The sequence below is a fragment of the Suricata suricatta genome, chromosome 6 (genome assembly GCF_006229205.1).
Source record: "Suricata suricatta isolate VVHF042 chromosome 6, meerkat_22Aug2017_6uvM2_HiC, whole genome shotgun sequence".
NCBI lineage: Eukaryota > Metazoa > Chordata > Mammalia > Carnivora > Herpestidae > Suricata > Suricata suricatta.
The window spans coordinates 30,052,106-30,067,778 of record NC_043705.1 but is presented as its reverse complement, the minus strand read 5'-3'; the positions used below and the strand labels follow the sequence as shown (position 1 = coordinate 30,067,778).

General features: G+C 53.2%; 1 protein-coding gene across 4 annotated transcripts in view; it reads right to left on the bottom strand.

Moving 5' to 3' along the window:
- PSD2 (pleckstrin and Sec7 domain containing 2) overlaps nucleotides 1–12,158 on the bottom strand; it is a 55,178-nt gene extending 43,020 nt beyond the window's left edge. Inside the window, exons 1-3 of one of the 4 annotated variants that reach the window (XM_029942040.1) lie at nucleotides 12,118–12,158; nucleotides 4,982–5,160; nucleotides 1,812–1,952 (exon numbers count right to left, since the gene is read on the bottom strand). The gene's annotated coding sequence lies outside the window, so the exon portion shown is untranslated. Of the gene's footprint in view, nucleotides 1–1,811; nucleotides 1,953–4,981; nucleotides 5,422–12,117 lie in introns of those variants that run through there. The other 3 variants (XM_029942043.1, XM_029942042.1, XM_029942041.1) reach the window with 3 other exon arrangements.
- Nucleotides 12,159–15,673: the final 3,515 nt, after the last annotated feature.

Sequence of the window (15,673 nt, the reverse complement as noted above, 5' to 3'; positions counted from 1 at the left end):
GGCCCTGAGCACCCGGAAGCATGGAGCTGCCATTTCTGAGATGGGGAAGACCAGGTGGAACAGGTTTGGGGAGGGGGGAGATCAGGAGGTCAGCTTTGGACAAGCTGAGTTGGAAGTGTCTGGCAGACATGAAGGTGCCCAAAATTGGGGTTGTAAATGTGGGAGCTGGCAGCATGTAGGTAGGTAAATTTACAGCCACGGGTCTGGACAAGATCAGCACAGGAGTGAATGGAGAGGAAGAAGACCAGCAGTGCAAGGGATGAGCCCTGGGTGGGCAGGGGAAGAAGGAAACGGATTAGGATCGATGCACAAGGTGGTAAGAAAACAGGGGAATGGAAGTCCTGGAAGTCCAAGGGAGTATTTCAAGAAGGGGGAGACACTGAATGCATCACATGCTTCAGATGAGGACTAAAATTTGGCCACTGAGTGTGGCGACTTGGAGGTCAGTAATGACCTTGAGAAGAGTGATTAGTGGAAGGGAGTGAAAGCCCAATTGGAGTGGAGTCTAGAGAGCGTGGGAAGAACCAGAAGACGAGTCTAGACAGCCTTTCTGGGGAGTATTGCTATGAAGGGGAGCAGAGAGAGGCAGTGGTGGCCGGAGGGACAAGACAGGACAGCCACCTTGTAAGATTCGAGAAACAACAGCAACGATCCACTGGTGGAATGATCCAGTACCAGGAGAACTTACATGTAGGAGGGGACACTAGCCAGAGCAGTGCCTTCAAGCAGGCCCAAGAGGACAGGATCTAGCGCACAGGTAGAGGGGTGGCCTTAAGCAAAAGCAGGAACACCTCACCCCCAGTGACAGGAGGAAGACAGAGCAGTGGGTGTCGGTGCTGGCAGAGGGGTGACTGTAGCACCAGGAGTCTGAGAAAGACTTGATTGCTTCCATTTTCTCAAGGAAGCAAGAAGCAGAATTATCAGCTGAGAGGGAGAATTGAGGGTAAAAGTGTGAAAAAGTTAGCAGGTAGGGGAAGAGGGGATGGACTCAGGACCCGTGGTGGGACTGTTGGACAGCACTAAGGACACACCTGAAGTTCAAAGTTTTGAACTTAAAGTGAGACCAGTTGGGGTAGTGGTTTTTCTCAGCCCCATTCAGCTGCACAGGTGCAGATGCAGAGCGTGCTGGGTGTTGGGATTTAACCAGAGTGGAGGTTTTGCCAAGCAAGTATGAAAAAGCAAAATGAGGGAAGGGAGTTGGGGGTCTGCAAAGGAGGGAACATCCTCAGTTTTACAACGGCCCCTGCTCAAACCTCCTCCCATGCCAGTGCCTGGAAGCCCACCACCCGTTCCCTGCGGGGAGTCATGAGTTGCCTTCTCTCTGCCCTCATTCCAAAATGAGCTTCTGAGAGGGTAGCCACAGGTGGCCACCAACCCCTGAAAAATGAGCTTTCCACACACTGTGCCTCTCACTTAGAAAGTAGCTTGGACCTCACATACTCAAAACAGCCTCTCCATCACTCTTCCCAGGCCATCACGAGACCGCTCTCGCCACCTCTAGTCTGATCCATGTCTCCTTATCCTCTCAACCTTCCACCTGTCACTCCTTGGCCCCACAGGGCCACCACCCCGCCAACTCCATTCCCGCCATGCATGCCCTCTGCCTGACACATGACGCCTCTTCCAACACATACATCTTCCCCATTACTCCCCTCCCTAAAGCCTTTGGTGGCTCCCAATGTCCTTAGAGAAAGGGCCAGCTCATCAGCCCACATTCCGGGCCCCACCCCCTTTCTTCCTGTCTTGCCCCCCTCCATCCCCGCTCCCCCACTTGTGTCCCCACACAACTTTCTGCCCCAGTCGTGGCTCACCCCCACACCACCCCTGAGGTTGGGAGTTCCTCGAAGACCTCATCAAGTCTGCTGAATCACCCTTCTCCAGTATGTGGTCTGAAGTACTGGTGCGGTCAGTTTTGCTGACCTGGTGTGTGGATGGCCAGGTGGATGAAGCTTCTGGAAGTGGAAAAAGAGAGGAACGGAGTAAAACAAAGGGAGTCCTTAGCCAAGTGACCTAACTCAGATGACCACCTCTTGCAGGACAAGCTGATGACATCTGCCTCCTGATGAAAAGCAATGAGAAGGAGGCAAACATCACCTCTGGGATATTCTTGCCAAAAAATGTTTAACGTGAATCTATTCATGAGCAAGCCACGAGACAAATTCAGAATGTAGGACGTTCTACAGGAAGACTGACCTGGGCTCTTTAAAATGGATAATGTTAAAAAAAAAAAGACTTTATAAAAGGGGGGAGGGCAATTGTTACAGACTAAAGGAGACTGGGGAGACGTAACTAAATGCATCTGTGTGAACCATGATCAAAACTTGTTTTTAAAACAGCTATAAAGGACATTACTGGTACAACTGGAGAAATTTGAATATGGATTCATATTAGTTTAAATTGTATCGTTGTCAAACTTCTTGAGTACAGCAATATATAGTCATTATGTAGAAAACGTCCTTGTCTCAAGAAACCCATGCTGAATCATCCAGAGGTGAAGTGTTAAGATGTCTGCAACTTACTTTCAAAATGTTCACAGAGAGAGGAAAACAAATGTGGGTAAAATGTCACCAACTGGCAAATCTAGGTCTCTGGATCTCTGGGTGAAGGGTATATAGGTGGGTGTTCATTGTACTACCAGGTGTGACAAGACAAAAAGTTAAGGGGGAAGGAAAGGAGGGAAGAGGGACACCCCCAAGGGGGGAGTCAAAGCCCTGCCTGCCTGGGCAGGAGTCAGAGAGGCCGTCCAGCACGCCGGCGGACTACCAGCTGGACGCTAGAGCTCATCGGGGCCCGGCAGGTGCGGCTCTGGAATGGCTCACCACCTAAAAGGGATCAGACCCCAAGGAAGACTCACCTGTAAGCAAGCCCCCTTAGAGAAACAAGGGCTCTGAGGAAACAGCCAGGTCCCAGAGAGACCGGTAAGGCAGCCTTGCCCCACCTCTGCCTGAGCTGTGGCAAGAAGCCAGGGCTGGTCTGGGCTTGCCACTCCCCCTCCCCACACACCCCTCAAAGGGCGACAGTCTGAGTGTATCCTCCTGTGTGAGGAGCCAGGCTAAATATGGAGCCCCAGACATAAGATGCCGCTCAAAACAGATTTTCCTGGAAAAGACCATCTGGCAAAGAAAGGATGTCTAGAACATCTTCCGTCACGAACGGCAGTGTCATTTTCCTGCAAGCAAATGTCCTGAATGGGAATGCCTCGATCCCACCTCTCTAGAAGGCCCTAGCTTAGTGCCTCAGTTTCCCCCAAGGTCATTCCCTTGCTCCAGATGGAAAGGCATGCAGTCGCACTTCCCTCCTGACGTGTATCTCAGGAAAGAAGAGAATGAGACTGGGGACATAGGTGAAAGCAGCAGACAGTTCTGCCCAGATACGAATCCTGATTCTGCTACTTACTAACTGCCTTTGAACAAGCAACTTTTCCCTGAGCTTCAGTATCCACCTCCACAAAGTGGGAATAATAGTACAACCCTCTAAAGGTGGTTGTGTGTAGGAGAGTACTTAGCCAGCGGTAGTACGCAATATACAGACGCTTGGTGAGGTAACGTCCCCCCTCAGAGCCCCCCCTCTCTGTCCTGTCAATGTATTTCCCCGTAGGGGGCTCTTGGGTGAGCAGGTCTCTCCTCCAGAGACACGAGGTGAGTAGGGGAGGGCGGCTGGCCCATTTTACTGATTCAGAGATCCCAGGTCACAGAATTTGTACCTTCTCTGGCAGGTAGGGCTCCTCACCACCCAGGGAAGGGGGTGAAAGAATGACTGTATTTGCCCAGGGCTAAGGGTTGGCCTTGGAGGTAGTCCCAGTGCCCCTTACCCACTCTTCCTCAAGCTGCCTGAGAACCCCCTCCCCCAATTAAGCAGCTCTTGTTTCCAGAGTCTGGAAGAAAGAGCTGGGGAGCCTAGGAAAGTTCAAATGCCTCCCCCTAGACCCAGGCTGCCCATCTGGTCTGCCCAAACCCTGAGCCATCTCCCTGCTCCGCCCCCCTTCACCCACCCATCAAGCTCAGCCTGCCTTATCCTGAGCCTGCCAGAAATCTCAGACCCAGTTCTATTGTGGCTGGTGCTTCTGTCCCTAGTTCTCTCCCAGGGCCCCCCCAAGATGGCCCCAAAACAAAGGGGTAGGCTGGAGCAGTGGCCCCCTGAGCCTGTGTAGAGACAATGTCTCCAGTTCTGATTCAGCGAGTCCCCAGATCCTCCAGGGACCCAGGGACAGCAAGAGTCAGAATACCTCCTCTTAGGAGGAAGCCAGCTGGGCAGGGTGGTCCCCACATCTGGATTCCCTGCCCCACCCCAGCCCCAGCAGCAGGCTCTAAGGACCCCTCCCTCCCTGCGGCTGCCACCGGCCATTATGTGCCTTCTCAGCCTTGCCCGCTGCCTGCCACGCCCCCATGTAAGCCCCTGTTACAGCAGCGGAGTCCAGAGCTAAGAAGGCCTGGCGGCCAAGCCAGGCTGTCAAAGTTAGGAAACTGGAAACAGAAATAAATCCTCAAAGCTGCTCCGTGGTAAAGGTAGCTGCCAGCAGGCCCCGGCAACCACCCAACAGCCTGGGTCCCCTGCCACCAAGCTGCCACTGGCACCCCATCAACGCACACGTGTATCTCAGATTATACAAAAGGGGGGGATCAGGAGGCAGAGCCCAGAAGGCAACTGGGCCGGCTGGCCCTGACTGGCCCTGCAGGCTAGCCTGGGGTTCTGGAGGGGCGCCCCCACTCCCTGGCCCAGACCCGGCCATCCCCGGGCTTTCCTCTCACGGCCCCATCTCCATGACAACCGTATCCTTCTGATGCTCCAGCCGCCACGGAATTGATCTCAAAATGTAGCTTTGTTAGCAGACCTGGGCGGGCATGGAGGGCGGAGGGCGGCGCCTGCCACCCGGCGTGCGTTCCCCCCCAGCAACCCCCTCTGGCCCCCAACCCGACTTTGGGAGGGGCGGGGTCCCAGGAACGAGGGTCCTGGGACCAAGTGGCCCCGCGGCCCCACTCACTGCTCCGGGTCCCAGTCGCTGGGTCCAGTCTCTCACGGTGGGGCCATGCGGAGGCCTCCGCTAGACTGACCGTCCCACTCCGCAGCCGCCTGTCGGGACTCCCTGTGCCCGCTTCGGTCTCTTCAGGTGTCGGAGCCGAGGCTGTGGAGAAGCTGAGCAGAGATGGGGGGGACGGACGGCTGTAGGGAGGGAAGGAAGGAGAGAAGGAGGGAGGGAGGAGCGGGAAGGGCGGGGAAGGGCGGAGGGACTGCAGGCGGGCGGGCAACCGGAGTGGAGCCGTAGGCGACAGCAGCACTCTGGCTGGCCCGCCTGCCACGCCTCCAACTCCCAGGTCCCCACTGTGTGCCCGACCGGGCCTGGGACGGTGCAGCCAGCCCCTTCCCGCTCAGCCCTGCGCCGGCCCTTTAAGAAAGTGGGGGAGGGGAACGCTGCGAGGTTTCGCCCCCCCCCCCCAGCTGGGCCCCAGCTGTCCTCCAACCACGGGTCAGACCCAACCACCGCCCCGCCAAGACCCTCAGCCTCAGACCCAGATCCTCGGCTCAGCCCTCCTCCAGGTGAAGGAGGGAACAGGTTCTTGCCCTGATCCTGAGGTCTGTTCCTCTGCTAACTCTTTGCCCTCTGCTCCCCCCACACAAGCCCAGAGAGACCCTACCTGGACAGGGAACAAGATGGACCATCTCAGAGCCAGGTAAACTGAGCCTGTCCTACCTACCTACCTACCTACCTACCTACCTACCTATTGAGACAGACAGAGGGACAGACAGACCTGGGGTATGGGGAGAGTAGGGGGGCTTAGGACAGAAGATGAGACAAAGGGGAGAGACCCTGAGGGAGGTAGAGGGGAAAAGTGGATCCAATCAAGAATTCGGACTCCTAGCATGAGGTCAGGAGGCGGCTGCTTAGGCGAAGAGATGTAGATGCTCTGGGCTATGAAAACCATCTACCAAGGGACCTGTCCCACAGTACCCCCACCCCGAGCCCCCCATGCTAGTCAACAGCTTAAAGACCTCCTCCCAGGACCCTAGCTCTAAAGAAGGGTGACAGTAATGCACCTGGGCTAGACACCAAGAACTTCCTAGTAGTGAGGCTTCTGCAGGGCAAGATTCCACCTCTGAGATGGGTAATAAGGGGCCCCCACCCATAGGAATGTAGAGAGACAAGAAACTGGAGGGAGGGGGAAGAGCAAGCCCAGTCCCACTAAAAAGAGAAATCAGGTTAGAGTCAGCCCTACCACAAAAGGCCACTTTCCACAACTTTCTTTCCACCCCAGCCCCCAGGGGTTGTTCACTACACTCAGCTCCTCCCCATCGCCAGACCTTTGCAGGTGTTCCAACCTCTGCTTGATCAGACCTTGAGCATGCTGTGTTTAATGAACTTCTACTCGGTCCTCAAAGCCCTTCTTAAATGCCCCTTCCTCCAAGAAGCTTTCTCTGATCTTCTTTCCACCTATACACACATACACACAGTTAGGGGATCTCTTCTTAGGGAGCAGAGGGTGAGAGACGTGACCTATGACCTATGAGGGGCATCTAACGGAGCAGAGTGGCCATAATCGGAGATGCAGGGGCTGAGTTTGATGAGTCTCCTCCGTCTTCAAGCTGGGCCACAGATGGAGCTGGGATTTCATCAACCACGGGGACACTTAGAACTGTACACCTACCATGTGCCAAAGTCCACATTAAATGTTTTCCATGCGCAGTATTTAACCCTCAGAACAATCCTACTAACCATTTTACAGATGAGAAAACTGAGGCCCCAAAAGCAGTAGCCACTTAAAATCCCAGGAGGTCAGAACGTATGGACACAGCTGGGCAACTGAGAAAGCACTCGGGCCACACCCCTTTACTGCCCATCAAACCCTAGGAGATTCCCACAGAGCTTAGCAACATGAGGGCCACTCTACCCTAAGTGCCCAGGACCCTCTTGGAGGGCACAGAGGAACATAACTTTCCTGCTGTCCTGACCTCTAATCTACACCCCTCTGCTCCCCGATGGGCAGCAACCAACAGGAGCTGTGAGGTGAAAGAGAGGAGACAGGGCTTTGCTTCCATATTCCCCATGTTCAGGACCCATGACCTCAAGCCCCACTTGGACAACGTTTCTAAGCGTCCACTTCCTCAACTACCCAATAAGGATGGTAAGAGCCCCTCTCTTGGGTGGCAGGGATGGGGAGAAACACAGCCCATATGCTCAACACCTACCCACCCAAGACCTGGTGCACAGATGCACCCACCAGCTGTGGTTACTCCAGCCGTGCTGAGTGACTTACCCCTGGAATGGATTAGTTACTCTCTGTCCCCCTAGATGGACGTGATCCCCCTGAAGGCAAGGTCTTCCTTGTTCACAATGTAAGCTCAGTACCTAACACACCTGATAAATATATGTGGAAGGTAAGGATGGAGGGGGCAGGGAGGGGGAAACCGCTGTCTCCCTACTTCATCCGGCTCACAACACCTAGTCCCTGGCCTGGGTCTGTTCCCTGTGGCAGTGGGCCTGAGTGGGCCAGGCCCAGAGACCTGGGTTCTAACCTGACTCCTGCTGTCTCCTGGCTGTGTGACCATGGGAGCTATATCCCCTCCCTGAGTCTCACTTGCCCGTGAAAAGTGGAACAAGCTGGAAGGGCTGTCACGAGGCCACAGACGGCCTTGTGTGTGAGAGAGTGCTTTGGGTGCGCTGGGCACAGGAGAGGGGCTTATTGTTATTATTTTATGTAGCTGCTTTGGCCTCTTAAAAGAGAACAGGGTCGGGGCGCCTGGGTGGCTCAGTCATTAAGCAGCCGACTTCGGCTCAGGTCATGATTTCACAGTTTGTGGGTTTGAGCCCGCACTGGGCTCTTTGCTGACAGCTCAGAGCCTGGAGCCTGCTTCTGATTCTGTGTCTCCCTCTCCCTCTAACCCTCCCCTCCTCATGCTCTGTTTCTCAAAAATAAATAAAAACATAAAAAAAAAAAAGAACAGGGTCAGCGTCTCCCCATCCACCAAACTGCAATATAGTCCTCAGCATCCCTCTAGGGAAAGAAGAAATCAGCAGCTTCTCCCCCTTCCTCCAAGTGACTTCTCCTTATTCCTCCTCACCTCCCTCCACCCCCCTGAAGATGAGTCTCAGGAAGCAAAGTGCTGGAGGCTGCACAGGAAGAAAGGGCCCACTTCCCAATCCACTTAGCCCCCCACAGCCTCTGCTACAGTGAGGCCTCTACCTCACCTCCTGCCTCCCTAGACCCAGGCAGGGCCTCCTCTTCCTCAGTCTGAGCAGAGTGGGGCATCCAAGGAGGAGAAGAGGCCAGAACCTGAGACCCAGTACCTGGAGGAAGAGATATGGACCAGAGGAGGCTTGGCCTAGAAAAAACACCCATCTTCCAGCTGGTGGACTGAGGCCGTGGAGGGGAGGGCGGGGGGAGAGGCTGGGTAGGGATTCCCCAGGCCAACCCTGGAGTACTCAATGAGTGCCTACTGTGCACCCAGCCAACCCCGTCCTTGCCCCTGTGCCTCCAAGACAAAGGCCCCAGCCCACCTGTCCAGGGTCCTCCCCGGACACCTCCCACCTCTTTAGTGTTCCAGGACCCACCCACCCTTACACACCCAACCGTTTCTAACTGCCTCACTTGCTTTTGCTGGTCCCGGACCTAGGATGCCTTCTCTTCACTCACTCTCTCTTGGCTAATTCCTCCCAACCCTCCAGCCCCTCCAGCTACTATGCCATTTCTTTTTCCCCATTACAGCAAAGTTCCTTGAAGAAGTTGTCCATGCTCTCCAATTCCTCTCCCCTTCTCTCTTGAACTCACTCCAATCTGACTCTCATCTCCTCACCCACACTCATGCCACTGACACTGCTCATCAAGGTCACCAACAGAGCTGCTGAGTACAGATGTACAGGATGGGCACTGCACAAAGGCACAAGGAGTGGACACAGAGCTGAAATCCAGCTTGCTGTCCTCTCACCATGCTGTGCCTGGTACAAGACTATCTCAGGCTGGGGAAGGACTCCTTTTCCTTTATACTCAGGGGTCTCCCTTCTGCAGGCCTGCACATCACATCCCCCCTAGAGGGGCTTCTTTCTCATATTTGTACAAAGGGTCTAGATACACTGACTGGGGCCTGATCCCTAGTGACTACTATGATCTCAAATCCAAAAGTCAATTCTCACACCTCATCTTAACTTATTGGCAGATTTGACGCCCGTGATCACCTCTCCTCCTTGAAATGCTTCCTCCTACTGACTTCCAGGACTCATACCCATATCCCTGGCTGTACCTTCTCACCCTTCTATGTTCCTCCTCCACTCCCTGACTCCCAAATACCTCAGTCATCTGTCTTCTTTTCCCCCTCCCTCCTCCGTGGTGAACCCACCTGGCTTCAAAGTACATCTGAACCCCGAGAATGAGCCTGTGTGATTCTGCAGCCCAAACCCCTTTGGCTTAGGTCAGGCCCTCATCCCCAACAGCGGAACTGAAGGCTCCCCTGCAAGGCGCAAAGAGCAGCAAAGAGCAACTGAAACTGACCTGTCCTAACCTCTGTAGATCACGCCACCTTCCTTCCATCAGCTCAGTCCCAAACCCAACTGCAGCCTCCCAACTGAACGCCCTGCTTGTCCCCAACCCCACTACTGACATTCCCAACACAGCAGCCAAAGAGATCCTGTTACATGTAAGCCAGGTCATGTGACTCTTCTGCTCAAAATCTTCAAATGGCTCTCATGTCTATAAGAGTTAAAGCAAAGCTATACAATGGCTACAAGTGCCTACATGATCTGGGCCCTCCCACCTCTCAGACCTCACTCCTCTCCAGCCACAGTGGCCTCCTCGTTGATCCTCTAACACACCAGGCACATTCCTACCTCAGGGCCTTTGCACTTGCTATTCCCTCTGCTTCAAACACCCCTCACCCCCTTTAGCTGTCTGCCTAAAACACAACCAGTCTCCCCTTTGCCTGCCTGTGTTTCCCCCATAACACATATTTACATAGTACACGCCCACCTGCCTATTCTGCTTATTGTTTTCCTTCCCACCACCACTATCATCACTAGACCACAAGCTCCAGGAGGGCAGAAAATTTGTTCTTTCACTTCTATATGTCTAGAACATTGCCTGGCACATAGCAGGCACTCAGTAAAGCACTGAATGAACACACCAACAGATAAGGAAGGTAACTGCAGATACTAAAAAGGACTCCAAGGAGAAAAATGGGGGTGTGAAAGCACCTCGCTAGAAAAGTGGGAGCTCCTTCAGCCAGATGGCCAGAGGAGGCCTCTTTGAGGAGGTGCCCCAGACTGAGGAAACACCCCTCTGGTCTCACAGCACCGTCATCTTCCCTCATCACAGCATGCATTGTGCTGCGCCATTACTGTCTGGACTGGATGGTCGATGAGAGCAAAACTCTCTCTTTTCTGGGTCCCCACTTCCTCCAGAGCCCAGGGCCAGTGTCCCGTGGGCAACCAAAAGGTGACAGAGCCAAAGAATGGATGAATGAGAGGTCACGGGCAAACCCAAGCATGGGCCATGTGACCCTGACAGAGCCCAAGGTAGGGAAGCTGTGTGGTGAGGAGCTCAGCAGGAAGCCACAGAAGCATAGGATGGAATCCTCGGAACCTCAGGGTCTTACCTGTATAAACCCCAGCATTACCTAGGACTCCTAGGTTAGCTGAGAAGGGCTGTGGGGAGGAAATGCCATTCTCACTGGACCACCCCTGCCCATGAAACTGATGATTCATCCATGTGTTCAACCAACGTTTACTGAGCACCTACTGCGTGCCTGTGAGCCAGGCCCTGGCAGGAGGAGGAGCAGGCCCAAGATGAAGTCCCGCCCTCCACACCTCACAACCTATCAGATGACTACCCAGGGGAAACACCCCTGTAAGTAGAGCTTCCTGGAGCCAGCTTCACTCCAATCAGCTTCACTCCAATTATCACACAATGGAATCAAGATTTAGGTATGAGTTTTACTAGTCTCCTACTTACTATCTCCCTGGACTGTAAACTCCAAAAAGGACAGGAACTGTGTCTTGTTATGGCCAGATCCCAGCATTTAGCAAGGGCCTGGAGCATTGTCAGAGCTTGATAAATACTTGTTGAATAAAGGAGGGATGAAGAAATGAGCGGTAGGATATAAGCAGGACCTGAGGATGGCAAAGATTTGGATTTGCAGCCAAGAGAAGGCAAAGTAGGGAAAGGACACAGCCTGAGCAGGCGAGAGGTGGGGGGAGGTGTCCTGGAGGAGACCAAGGTCATGGGCAGGAGGGAAAAGAGAAGGGGGACTGCTTAGCTCTGAGAGTTGCCTGTCGTACCCCCACCCCCCAGCAAATGGCTCTGCCAGCACTGGTCCAGGGCTAGTGGACAAAACCCCATAAGAAGTGCCAGGGACTTGCAGTGCCCGGAGCCAGCCGGCCCGGGCCCAGGGAACAGGCAAAGCCTGGCCCAGAACTTTGTCTGAAGGCCTTTGTGGGCCTCTGGGAGCCCGTCCAGGAGGATGCCGGGAACTGGCCAGATTGCTATGGGGTGAGCATTCCCCTGCTTCCGGAGGCCCAGGTGACCCTCCAGGCCTGGGTTATGAGAGTTAGAGGATCCCCTTCTGGCCCCCAAATCCTTATCCTTGGAGAGATAAGATAACACCAGGAAGTTGGAGCACCTAGGATTAGAGTTGCCGTCAGATCCCATCCCGGTTACTGAGGCCCAGGAAAGATGCGGCTTTGCTAGAGGATGCACTAAATTCGTGTTGAACCTGACCCTCCCCTCATCCCACGCGTTCCTCTCCCCACTCCCACTCCCCACCTTCAGAAGCCCAGCGGAAGAGAGGAGGGCAAGCTAAGAGACTCGGAATACGCGGACTCCTGCCTTGGGGAGGGGTCTCGGGAGGCATGTTCCCGAGAGGGCGAGCTCGGACTGGGAGGGGAAGGCTCTCTGCTTCCCTCTGCTGGCCAGACCTAGAATTACCCAGAGGGTCCCGCGTCACCAGGTCAGGCACGGTCCTGGGTCAGCCGTGGCGGGCAGCCCCGCTCTCCATCTCTCACCCAGAAAGGAAGAAAATAAAGGTCATATGGGTCATCCCCTTGCCTCAATACCAGCCGTGCCCCGAGGGCCAACCGCAGGCCCTCTCTAACCAGCCTCCGTGCTGGGATGCTCGCTCCTTCTGGCAGTCCTTTACCTGATCCAACCTATTTCCTCAACTTGACCCAGGCAGTCTCCGAAGCCCATGCTCTTCCAAAATATGGATGCAACACTGAGGCTCCACTGACTAGCCCATGGTGACCCAGGCCCGCTCTTCTTGGAACTGAGGGGAATGCAGCTACCTCTCCCCACCACAGCCGGGAAGGCAGGAGTCTAACTGGCGGAGAGCCGAGAGGCCGCCCTGCCCAACCCCTTCCGGAGCCCTTCTTAAAGTAGTCTGTCGAAGAATGGGCTCTTTTGGGGTTAGGGCGTCACCTGCTGGTGTGTACAAGAACTGAACCTGCACCTCCAGCCACAATCACTAGCCAGGATAATAATCATAACAGCTGATTTTTATTAAGAGTGTTCTGTGAGCCAGGTTCATCCTAAGTTCTTGGCATTATCTCATTTCACACACTATCTCATTTCATCCACACAGAAACCCTGTGAGGTGGACAGCATTCGTTCCATTTTACCTATGAGAACACTGAAGCTAGGAAAGTTAAGCCCTCTATCGGGGCTAATTACCACTTCTAATAAGTGGCAAAGTCCTCGTGAGTATTTTAACCAGGCTCTTGCACATGTACTGGGGGCTCAGGGGGAGTGGCAGGTCAGGAATCAGCTCTGTAGGGAAGATCTTCCCCTTCCTACTTCCCACCCAACCTTGGGCACAATCCATGTCAGCCTAGTTGCAGCTGGTATAGCGGGATCCCTCCGTCTGTCTTGGGTCCATGCCCTTCTCCCCTGACAGACTGAGAGCTCTTCTAGGGCAGGGCTGAGGCAAATCTCTTCCCTAGCTCCCTCCATTCTGCACCAGTAACTGAATGCCCTGTGTATGCACAGCCCCTCTCACTTGGGACTGGCACCGGGGCCACCACAGGTGCTGCAGATCTTCCTCACTTCCCAATTCACAAGCTCGGGCAGGTCCGGTGTAAGTGGTTGCAAAGGACAGAAGCTGGCTTCAGTGAAAAGAGGCTCGTTTAAATGACAAGTACAGGAATAGAGCCAGCTGCACGCAGTACTGCATCGAGGCTTCCAGATACCTTCTCCACACCTGTAGCCCAGTATCCCTCCCGGTGTGTTGGCCTCATCTCCGGGCAGGCTTTTTCAACAACGTAACAAAATTGGTAAGGCAGCTCTGAGCTTGTCTAGCCTTGAGTGAAGACGCCTTCCCTATCCCAAGAATATAAGCAAAAATCTCAATGTTCAATCTCGTTGGCCCAGCCAGTGAATTATGCCCAGCTCTGGACCAATCACTGTGGCCTGCAGAGTCACTGCCCCGCCCCGGGAGGGAGGGGTGGAGTCAGCCCAGGCAATCCGTATGGACTGGTGGGGGGAGCAGATATGCCCAAAGGCAAACTAGAGGAGAGTTACCGGGAGCAAGAGGCTAGCTGCTGCACAGCACACAACACTAATGTCCACGACACCCGGCCCTGCCAGAAGCCCATCTTTTCTAGGTTCCAACCCATTTTTAGATTCTAGACCTCTTCTCAAATTATCACACTTTCGTTCTTCAGTCTTTCAACAAATTTTTATTGAGGCCCTACATGCACCAAGCACTATTCTAGGTGAACGATATCAGTGCATTACAAAGAGGAAAATCCATGACCTTCTGAATCATTTCTAGTGGGGGTGAGAGGAAAAAAGAATAAACACAATAAATAAGAAAAATGTATAATAGTGACAAGTACTCCAAGGGGAAATAGGGAAACATAAAGGGGATAAAGAGGGTGGACGGGGGAGAGGTATTGCAACTCTAAATAGAATGCTACTGGAAGACTTCGAGAAAGTGAATTCGAACAAAAATGAAAAGAATTTGTCATGTAAATACGTAGGCAGAGGGAGTTCCAAAGACCAGGAACAGTCAGCACAAAGACTGAGCTGGGAGTGTGCCTGGCATATTCTCGAACAAAAAGGAGCAAAGGAGCAAAGGAAGCAAGAAGAGAGGGTAGGGAATGAGGTGAGGGCCCAATGATACAGAGCCTTGTAGGCTACGTAAGAGCTATCGCTTTGACCCTTAGAGGCAGGAGGCCCCATCCAAACTCTGGGGCAAAGAACTGATCTGATTTGACTTGGTTTTCTTTTTACTTAATTTTTATTTTTTATTTATTTTTATTTTGAGAGAGAGTGCACACCAGCAGGAAAGGGGCAGAGAGAGGAAGAAAGAGAATCCCAAGCAGGCTCTGTACTGTCAGTGCAGGGCTCAATCCCACAAGCTGTGAGACCATGACCTGAGCTGAAACCAAGAGTCAGATGCTCCTTGGACTGGGCCACCCAGGCTCAGTCAAGTTCACTTGTATTTTTAAAGGATCCCTTTGGCTGCTGTGTTGGGGATAAGCCTGAGGGGTCAGGGCTGAGCCTGGAGACAGGAGGTTACTGCTGAATTCCAGGACCAGAGTGGTGGCAGTGGTGCTGGGGAGAAGTAACCAGATTCTAGCTGTATTCTGAAGGTAAAGCCCATAAGATGTAGTGAGATGTTGGGTGTGGGTGTAAGAGAAAGAGATGTCAAGAGTGAAGCAAAACTCGAGGGCCTGAACAGTGGGAAGGACAGGATGGCCAGAAACTAAGCTGGGGAAGTGGGGCAGACCGTGTCGAAGAGGAGAACACGTGCTCAGTTTTGGGTAGGTGGAGTCTGAGACATCCGGTGGCCACCCAAGTGGAGATGTCAGGTAGGCAGATAGACGTGAGAAGCGTCCGGGCTAGGGGTACATTTGGGAAAAGGGATGAGGCCGCCCAGGAGTGGGGACACGTGTGTCAGAGGGCCGAGCATGGAGTCCTGAGATCCTCCCACAGTCAGAGGTGGGGGAGGAAGGGGAGAAACCAGAAGGGAGGCTAAAGAGAAGGACCATCTAGAGGCAGAGGGGAAGCCGGAGAATGCGGGATCCCATAGGCCAAAGGAAGAAATAATATCAAGGAGGAAAGAGATGGACCAAGTCCAACACTCCTGATGGATCAAGAGAGGTGAAGACTTAAAGGGGACCATTGCATTTAGCAACATGGAAGTCACAGGGGCCTTTACAGGAGCCATCTGAATGGGAAGGGTTGTGAAAAACCTGATTAGAAAGGGATTATGAAATCACAGTTAACAAGCTGCATAGCAGTATTAAGTCACAGTAGCCAAAAAGTAGAAATCACGTAAGTGTCCATTGACAGATGAATCGATAAACAAAATGCGGTATATACATTCAATGAAAGAGTATCAGTCTTAAAAAGGAAGGAAATTCAGGGGCACCTGGGTGGCTCAGTCAGTTGAGTGTCCGACCGGCTCAGGTCATGATCTCATGGTTTGAGAGTCAAGCCCTATATGGCGTTTACTTGCTGTCAGCGCAGAGCTCACTTTGGATCCTCTGACTCCCTCTTTCTCTGCCCCTCCCCTGCTCATGGCCTCTCTCTTTCAAAAATAAAATAAACATTAAAAAGAAAAAGGTTCAAACAAAAACAAAAGAAGAAATTCTGACACGTGCTACAACATGGATGAACCTCGAAAGCATTATGTTAAGTGAAAGAAGCCAGACACCAAAGGACAAGTATTATGTTTCTGCTTATAAGAAATA